Here is a 10,662-nt window from a genome sequence, read left to right as displayed (position 1 = left end):
CAGAGTAACCATTATTCTCCTTAAATGAATAACCGCATTGCGATAGACATAATCCAATCATGTCTATGCTCAACGCAAACACCAAATGACAATCATTCAGGTTTAATACTAATCTTGATGGTAGAGGGAGCATGCGATGTTTGATCACATCAAACTTGGAAATACTTCCAACACATATCATCAGCTCACCTTTAGCTAGTCTCCGTTTATTCCGTAGCTCTTTTATTTCGAGTTACTAACACTTAGCAACCGAACCGGTATCTAATACCCTGGTGCTACTAGGAGTACTAGTAAAGTACACATTAACATAATGTATATCCAATATACTTCTATTGACCTTGCCAGCCTTCTCATCTACCAAGTATCTAGGGTAATTCTGCTCTAGTGACTATTCCCCTTATCATAGAAGCACTTAGTCTTGGGTTTGGGTTCAACCTTGGGTTTCTTCACTGGAGCAGCAGCTGATTTGCCGTTTCATGAAGTATCCCTTCTTGCCCTTGCCCTTCTTGAAACCAGTGGTTTCACCAACCATCAACAATTGATGCTCCTTCTTGATTTCTACTTTCGCGGTGTCAAACATCGTGAATACCTCAAGGATCATCATATCTATCCCTGATATGTTATAGTTCATCACGAAGCTCTAGCAGCTTGGTGGCAATGACTTTGGAGAAACATCACTATCTCATCTGGAAGATCAACTCCCACTCGATTCAAGTGATTGTCGCACTCAGACAATCTGAGCACAAGCTCAACGATTGAGCTTTTCTCCCTTAGTTTGCAGGCTAAGTAAATCGTCGGAGGTCTTATACCTCTTGACGTGGGCACGAGCCTGAAATCCCAATTTCAGCCCTTCAAACATCTCATATGTTCCGCGATGTTTCGAAAACGTCTTTAGTGCCTCAACTCTAAACCGTTTAACTGAACTATCACGTAGTTATCAAGACGTGTATGTCCGATGTACGCAACATCCACAAACGACGTTTGGGGTTCAGCACACTGAGCGGTGCATTAAGGACATAAGCTTTCTACTGTCCGCATAATCGCTATTTTCAACTTTCAACTATATTTTCTCTAGGATCATATCTAAAACAGTAGAACTAAAGCGCCAGCTACGACATAATTTGCAAAATCCTTTTGACTATGTTCAGGATAAACAAGTTCATCTTATGAACTCCCACTCAGATAGACATCCCTCTAGTCATCTAAGTGATTACATGATCCGAGTCAACTAGGCCGTGTCCGATCATCACATGAGACGGACTAGTCATCATCGGTGAACATCTTCATGTTGATCGTATCTACTATATGACTCATGCTCGACCTTTCGGTCTCCGTGTTCCGAGGCCATGTCTGTACATGCTAGGCTCGTCAAGTTAACCCTAAGTGTTTTCGCTGTGTAAAACTGTCTTACACCCGTTGTATGTGAACGTAAGAATCCATCACACCCGATCATCACGTGGTGCTTAGAAGCGACGAACTGTAGCAACGGTGCACAGTTAGGGGAGAACACTTCTTGAAATTGTTGTAAGGGATCATCTTATTTACTACCGTCGTTCTAAGTAAACAAGATGCATAAACATGATAAACATCACATGCAATCAAATAGTGACATGATATGGCCAATATCATTTTTGCTCCTTTTGATCTCCATCTTCGGGGCTCCATGATCATCATCGTCACCGGCATGACACCATGATCTCCATCATCATGATCTCCATCATCATGTCTTCATGAAGTTGTCTCGCCAACTGTTACTTATACTACTATGGCTACCGGTTAGCAATAAAGTAAAGTAATTACATGGCGTTGTTCAATGACATGCAGGTCATACAATAAATAAAGACAACTCCTATGGCTCCTGCCAGTTGTCATACTCATCGACATGCAAGTCGTGAATCCTATTACAAGAACATGATCAATCTCATACATCACATATCATTCATCACATTCTTCTTCGCCATATCACATCACATAGCATACCCTGCAAAAACAAGTTAGACGTCCTCTAATTGTTGTTGCATGTTTTACGTGGCTGCTATGGGTTTCTAGCAAGAACGTTTCTTACCTACGCAAAACCACAACGTGATATTCCAATTGCTATTTACCCTTCATAAGGACCCTTTTCATCGAATCCGTTCCGACTAAAGTGGGAGAGACTGGCACCCACTAGCCACCTTATGCAACAAGTGCATGTCAGTCGGTGGAACCTGTCTCACGTAAGAGTACGTGTAAGGTCGGTCCGGGCCGCTTCATCCCACAATACCGTCGAAACAAGATTGGACTAGTAACGGTAAGCATATTGAACAAAATCAACGCCCACAACTACTTTGTGTTCTACTCGTGCAAAGAATCTACGCAATAGACCTAGCTCATGATGCCACTGTTGGGTTATGTAGCAGAAATTCAAAATTTTCCTACGTGTCACCAAGATCTATCTATGGAGAAACCAGCAACGAGGGGAAGGAGAGTGCATCTACATACCCTTGTAGATCGCTAAGCGGAAGCGTTCAAGAGAACGGGGTTGAAGGAGTCGTACTCGTCGTGATCCAAATCACCGGAGATCCTAGTGCCGAACGGACGGCACCTCCGCGTTCAACACACGTACATCCCGGTGACGTCTCCCATGCCTTGATCCAGCAAGGAGAGAGGGAGAGGTTGAGGAAGACTCCATCCAACAGCAGCACAACGGCGTGGTGGTGATGGAGGAGCGTGGTAGTCCTGCAGGGCTTCGCCAAGCACCGCGAGATATGAGGAGAAGGGAGAGAGGTAGGGCTGCACCAAGAGGAGAAGTTCTCATGTTATGGGCTGGTCCAATGCCTCAAGTATATATAGGGGGAAGGGGGGCTGCGCCCCCTTTAGGGTTTCCCACCCCAAGGGGTACGGCCAGCCCTAGATGGGACTTGGAGGGGGCGGCCAAGAGGGGGAGAGAGGGGGCGCGCCCTAGGGTGGGCCTATAGGCCCATCTGCGCCTAGGGTTTTCCCTCTCCCCTCCTAGCTGCGCCTTGGGCAAGGGTGGGAGGCGCACCAGCCCACTCTGGGGCTGGTCCCTTCCCACTCTAGGCCCATACAAGCCTCCGGGGCCGGTGGCCCCACTTGGTGGACCCCCGGGACCCTCCCGGTGGTCCCGGTATGTTACCGATAAAACCCGAAACTTTTCCGGTGACCAAAACAGGACTTCCCATATATAAATCTTTACCTCCGGACCATTCCGGAACTCCTCGTGACGTCCGGGATCTCATCCGGGACTCCGAACAACATTCAGTAACCACATACAAGCTTCCTTTATAACCCTAGCGTCACTGAACCTTAAGTGTGTAGACCCTACGGGTTCGGGAGACATGCAGACATGACCGAGACGTTCTCCGGTCAATAACCAACAGCGGGATCTGGATACCCATGTTGGCTCCCACATGTTCCACGATGATCTCATCGGATGAACCACGATGTCAAGGACTCAATCGATCCCGTATACAATTCCCTTTGTCTAGCGGTATTGTACTTGCCCGAGATTCGATCGTCGGTATACTGATACCTTGTTCAATCTCGTTACCGGCAAGTCTCTTTACTCGTTCTGTAACACATCATCCCGTGATCAACCCCTTGGTCACATTGTGCACATTATGATGATGTCCTACCGAGTGGGCCCAGAGATACCTCTCCGTTTACACGGAGTGACAAATCCCAGTCTCGATCCATGTCAACCCAACAGACACTTTCGGAGATACCTATAGTGCACCTTTATAATCACCCAGTTACGTTGTGACGTTTGGTACACCCAAAGCACTCTTACGGTATCAGGGAGTTACACGATCTCATGGTCTAAGGAAGAGATACTTGACATTGGCAAAGCTCTAGCAAACGAACTACACGATCTTTGTGCTATGCTTAGGATTGGGTCTTGTCCATCACATCATTCTCCTAATGATGTGATCCCGTTATCAACGACATCCAATGTCCATAGCCAGGAAACCATGACTATCTGTTGATCACAACGAGCTAGTCAACTAGAGGCTCACTAGGGACTTATTGTGGTCTATGTATTCACACGTGTATTACGATTTCCGGATAATACAGTTATAGCATGAATAAAAGACTATTATCATGAACAAAGAAATATAATAATAACACTTTTTTTATTGCCTCTACGGCATATTTCCAACAAGTTTTACACAGCAAAACACTTAGGGTTAACTTGACGAGCCTAGAATGTACAGACATGGCCTCGGAACACGGAGACCGAAAGGTCAAACACGAGTCGTATGGAAGATACGATCAACATGAGAATGTTCACCGACGATGACTAGTTCGTCTCACGTGATGATCGGACACGGCCTAGTCGACTCGGATCGTGTAACACTTAGATGACTAGAGGGATGTCTAATCTGAGTGGGAGTTCATAATTTGATTAGAACTTAATTATCATGAACTTAGTCTAAAACCTTTGCAAATATGTCTTGTAGATCAAATGGCCAACGCTCATGTCAACATGAACTTCAACGCGTTCCTAGAGAAAACCAAGCTGAAAGATGATGGCAGCAACTATACGGACTGGGTCCGGAACCTGAGGATCATCCTCATAGCTGCCAGGAAACAATATGTCCTAGAAGGACCGCTAGGTGACGCTCTCGTCCCAGAGAACCAAGACATTATGAATGCTTGGCAGTCTCGTGCTGATGATTACTCCCTCGTTCAGTGCGGCATGCTTTACAGCTTAGAATCGGGGCTCCAAAAGCGTTTTGAGCATCACGGAGCATATGAGATGTTCGAGGAGCTGAAACTAGTTTTCCAAGCTCACGCCCGGGTCGAGAGATATGACATCTCCGACAAGTTCTATAGTTGTAAAATGGAGGAAAATAGTTCTGTCAGTGAGCACATACTCAAGATGTCTGGGTTGCACAACCGTATGACCCAGCTGAATATTAACCTCCCTGATGAGGCAGTCATTGACAGAATCCTTCAGTCGCTCCCACCAAGCTACAAGAGCTTTGTGATGAACTACAATATGCAGGGGATGGTAAAGACCATTCCTGAAGTATTTTCTATGCTGAGGTCAGCAGAGGTTGAAATCAAGAAAGAACATCAAGTGTTGATGGTCAATAAGACCACTAAGTTCAAGAAGGGCAAGGGTAAGAAGAACTTCAAGAAGGACGGCAAAGAGGTTGCCGCGCCCGGTAAGCCAGTTGCCGGGAAGAAGTCAAAGAATGGACCCAAGCCTGAGACTGAGTGCTTTTATTGCAAGGGGAAGGGTCACTGGAAGCGGAACTGCCCCAAATACTTAGCGGATAAGAAGGCCGGCAACACTAAAGGTATATTTGATATACATGTAATTGATGTGTACCTTACCAGTACTCGTAGTAACTCCTGGGTATTTGATACCGGTGCCGTTGCTCATATTTGTAACTCACAGCAGGAGCTGCGGAATAAGCGGAGACTGGCGAAGGACGAGGTGACAATGCGCGTCGGGAACGGTTCCAAGGTCGATGTGATCGCCGTCGGCACGCTACCTCTACATTTACCTACGGGATTAGTTATAAACCTTAATAATTGTTATTTTGTGCCAAGTTTGAGCATGAACATTGTATCTGGATCTCATTTGATACGAGATGGCTACTCATTTAAGTCCGAGAATAATGGTTGTTCTATTTATATGAGAGATATGTTCTATGGTCATGCTCCGATGGTCAATGGTTTATTCTTAATGAATCTCGAACGTAGTGTTACACATATTCATAGCGTGAATACCAAAAGATGTAAAGTTGATAACGATAGTCCCACATACTTGTGGCACTGCCGCCTTGGTCACATTGGTGTCAAGCTCATGAAGAAGCTCCATGCTGATGGACTTTTAGAGTCTCTTGATTATGAATCATTTGACACATGCGAACCATGCCTCATGGGCAAGATGACCAAGACTCCGTTCTCCGGAACAATGGAGCGAGCAACCAACTTGTTGGAAATCATACATACCGATGTGTGCGGTCCAATGAGTGTTGAGGCTCGCGGAGGATATCGTTATGTTCTCACTCTCACAGATGACTTGAGTAGATATGGGTATGTCTACTTGATGAAACACAAGTCTAAGACCTTTGAAAAGTTCAAGGAATTTCAGAATGAAGTAGAGAATCAATGTGACCGAAAGATAAAATTCTTACGATCAGATCGTGGAGGAGAATACTTAAGTCACGAATTTGGTACACACTTAAGGAAATGTGGAATCGTTTCACAACTCACGCCACCTGGAACACCTCAGCGTAACGGTGTGTCCGAACGTCGTAATCGCACTCTATTGGATATGGTGTGGTCTATGATGTCTCTTACCGATTTACCGCTATCATTTTGGGGATACGCTCTAGAGACAGCTACATTCACTTTAAATAGGGCACCATCTAAATCCGTTGAGACGACACCGTATGAATTATGGTTTGGGAAGAAACCTAAGCTATCGTTTCTGAAAGTTTGGGGATGTGATGCTTATGTCAAGAAACTTCAACCTGAAAAGCTCGAACCCAAGTCAGAAAAATGCGTCTTCATAGGATACCCTAAGGAAACCATTGGGTATACCTTCTACTTAAGATCCGAGGGCAAGATCTTTGTTGCCAAGAACGGATCCTTTCTGGAAAAAGAGTTTCTCTCGAAAGAAGTAAGTGGGAGGAAAGTAGAACTCGATGAAGTACTACCTCTTGAGCGGGACAGTAGTGCAGCTCAGGAAGATGTTCCTGTGATGCGTACACCAACTGAAGAGGAAAATAATGATGATGATCAAGGTACTTCGGATCAAGTTGCTACTGAACTTCGTAGGTCCACAAGGACACGTTCCGCACCAGATTGGTACGGCAACCCTCTCCTGGAAATCATGTTGTTAGACAACGATGAACCTTTGAACTATGAGGAAGCGATGGCGGGCCCAGATTCCAACAAATGGCTTGGAGCCATGAAATCCGAGATAGAATCCATGTATGAAAACAAAGTATGGACTTTGACTGACTTGCCCAATGATCGGCGAGCGATAGAAAACAAATGGATCTTTAAGAAGAAGACGGACGCGGATGGTAATGTCACCGTCTATAAAGCTCGACTTGTCGCTAAGGGTTATCGGCAAGTTCAAGGGATTGACTACGATGAGACTTTCTCTCCCGTAGCGAAGCTTAAGTCCGTCTGAATCATGTTAGCAATTGCCGCATACTATGATTATGAGATATGGCAGATGGATGTCAAAACGGCATTCCTTAACGGTTATCTTAAGGAAGAACTGCATATGATGCAGCCGGAAGGTTTTGTCGATCCTAAGAATGCTAACAAAGTATGCAAGCTCCAGCGATCCATTTATGGGCTGGTGCAAGCATCTCGGAGTTGGAACATTCGCTTTGATGAGATGATCAAAGAGTTTGGGTTTATGCAGACTTATGGAGAAGCCTGCGTTTACAAGAAAGTGAGTGGGAGCTCTGTAGCATTTCTCATATTATATGTAGATGACATACTTTTGATGGGAAATGATATAGAATTCTTGGACAACATTAAGGCCTACTTGAATAAGTGTTTTTCAATGAAGGACCTTGGAGAAGCTGCTTATATATTAGGCATCAAGATCTATAGAAATAGATCGAGACGCCTCATAGGTCTTTCACAAAGCACATACCTTGATAAGATTTTGAAGAAGTTCAAAATGGATCAGTCTAAGAAGGGGTTCTTGCCTGTATTGCAAGGTGTGAGATTGAGCTCGGCTCAATGCCCGACCACGGCAAAAGATAAAGAAGAGATGAGTGTCATCCCCTATGCTTCAGCCATAGGATCTATTATGTATGCCATGCTGTGTACCAGACCTGATGTAAACCTTGCCGTAAGTTTGGTAGGAAGATACCAAAGTAATCCCGGCAAGGAACACTGGACAGCGGTCAAGAATATCCTAAAGTACCTGAAAAGGACGAAGGACATGTTTCTCGTTTATGGAGGTGACGAAGAGCTCGTCGTAAAGGGTTACGTCGACGCTAGCTTCGACACAGATCTGGATGACTCTAAGTCACAAACCGGATACGTGTATATGTTGAATAGTGGAGCAGTAAGCTGGTGCAGCTGCAAGCAGAGTGTCGTGGCAGGATCTACATGTGAAGCGGAGTACATGGCAGCCTCGGAGGCAGCGCATGAAGCTATTTGGGTGAAGGAGTTCATCACCGACCTAGGAGTCATACCCAATGCGTCGGGGCCAATCAAACTTTTCTGTGACAATACTGGAGCTATTGCCCTTGCGAAGGAGCCCAGATTTCACAAGAAGACCAGGCATATCAAGCGTCGTTTCAACTCCATCCGTGAAAATGTTCAAGATGGAGACATAGAAATTTGCAAAGTACATACAGATCTGAATGTCGCAGATCCATTGACTAAACCTCTCTCGCGAGCAAAACATGATCAGCACCAGAACTCTATGGGTGTTCGATTCATCACAATGTAACTAGATTATTGACTCTAATGCAAGTGGGAGACTGTTGGAAATATGCCCTAGAGGCAATAATAAAAGGATTATTATTATATTTCTTTGTTCATGATAGTTGTCTTTTATTCATGCTATAACTGTATTATCCGGAAATCATAATACATGTGTGAATACATAGACCTCAATATGTCCCTAGTGAGCCTCTAGTTGACTAGCTCGTTGTGATCAATAGATAGTCATGGTTTCCTGGCTATGGACATTGGATGTCGTTGATAACGGGATCACATCATTAGGAGAATGATGTGATGGACAAGACCCAATCCTAAGCATAGCACAAAGGTCGGTTAGTTCGTTTGCTAGAGCTTTTCCAATGTCAAGTATCTCTTCCTTAGACCATGAGATCGTGTAACTCCCGGATGCCGTAGGAGTGCTTTGGGTGTACCAAACGTCACAACGTAACTGGGTGACTATAAAGGTGCATTACAGGTATCTCCGAAAGTGTCTGTTGGGTTGACACGGATCGAGACTGGGATTTGTCACTCCGTGTTACGGAGAGGTATCACTGAGCCCACTCGGTAGTGCATCATCATAATGAGCTCAAGGTGGCCAAGTGTCTGGTCACGGGATCATGCATTACGGTACGAGTAAAGTGACTTGCCGGTAACGAGACTGAACGAGGTATTGGGATACCGACGATCGAGTCTCGGGCAAGTAACATACCGTCTGACAAAGGGAATTGCATACGGGGTTTGATGAATCCTCGACATCGTGGTTCATCCGATGACAACATCGAGGAGCATGTGGGAGCCAACATGGGTATCCAGATCCTGCTGTTGGTTATTGACCTGAGGTCGTCTCGGTCATGTCTGCATGTCTCCCGAACCCGTAGGGTCTACACACTTAAGGTTCGGTGACGCTAGGGTTATTAGGAAGACAAGTATGTGATTACCGAATGTTGTTCGGAGTCCCGGATAAGATCCCGGACGTCACGAGGAGTTCCGAAATGGTCCGGAGGTAAAGATTTATATAAGGAAAGTGGTTAAATAGATACCGGAAAGTTTCGGTGGCATACCGGTATTGTACCGGGGCCACCGGAAGGGTTCCGGGGGTCCACTGGGAGGGGCCACCCCTCCCGGGGGGCCACATGGGCTGCGTGGGAGAGGGAGCCAGCCCCTAGTGGGCTGGGCGCGCCTCCCCACCTATGGCCCATGCGGCTAGGGCTTGGGAAGGGGAAACCCTAAAGGGGGCGCCCCCTAGCTTGGGGGGCAAGCCTCCCTCCCTTGGCCGCCGCCCCCCCTTAGGGTTGCCCTCTAAGGGGCCGGCCCCCCTTGCCCCTTCCCCTATATATAGAGGGGTGAGGGGAGGGCTGCAAAACACCACAACTCAAGGCGCAGCCCCTCCCCTCCCCAACACCTCTCCTCCTCCGTACGTGCTCGGCGAAGCTCTGTCGGAATACTGCTGCACCAACTGCACCACGCCGTCGTGCTGCCCTTGGAGCTGCCTTCCTCAACCTCTCCTTCCTCCTTGCTGGATCAAGACGGAGGAGACGTCGACCGTCCCGTACGTGTGTTGAACGCGGAGGTGCTGTCCATTCAGCACTTGGTCATCGGTGATCCGAATCACGACGAGTACGACTCCATCATCACCATCCCCTTGAACGCTTCCGCACTCGATCTACAAGTGGTATGTAGATGCAAACTCTTCCCCTTGACTCGTTGCTTAGATGAACTCATAGATGGATCTTGGTGAAACCGTAGGAAAAATTTTAATTTTCTGCAACATTCCCCAACAGGGAAGCTTTCTAATGGCGCACCACCCCCTCGTGCGCCATAAGTACGACTATTCTAATGGCGCACCACCCCTCGGTGCGCCATTAGAATTTTGTTTTAATCTAGCCCACTAGCCATATCTACAACCTAACCCTATCTACAACAGAACCCACCCACTAGCCTGATTGGTCAGCACGCAGCACACACACCAGGAGGTCCGGGGTTTGATTTCCAGGCTCCCCAATATTTTTTTATGCATTTTAAATGCTGTTTTTTATATTTATTTGTGTATAAATATGTTCAAACTTGTTTAAATCATAACAGTAATATTTTTTTATAAAAACAATAATATTTTTTAAAAAAATATGTTCAAATTTGTTACTTGAAAATGTCATCAGCGGCGGCGGTGGAGCAGGGGAGGGTGCGGGGGGTGCCCGTTGGCGGCGATGGAGCGGGGGAGGGTGC

This window comes from Triticum dicoccoides, chromosome 7A (genome assembly GCF_002162155.2).
Source record: "Triticum dicoccoides isolate Atlit2015 ecotype Zavitan chromosome 7A, WEW_v2.0, whole genome shotgun sequence".
Classification (NCBI taxonomy): domain Eukaryota; kingdom Viridiplantae; phylum Streptophyta; class Magnoliopsida; order Poales; family Poaceae; genus Triticum; species Triticum dicoccoides.
The sequence above is the reverse complement of the archived record's forward strand: the minus strand, read 5'-3'. Positions refer to the sequence as shown.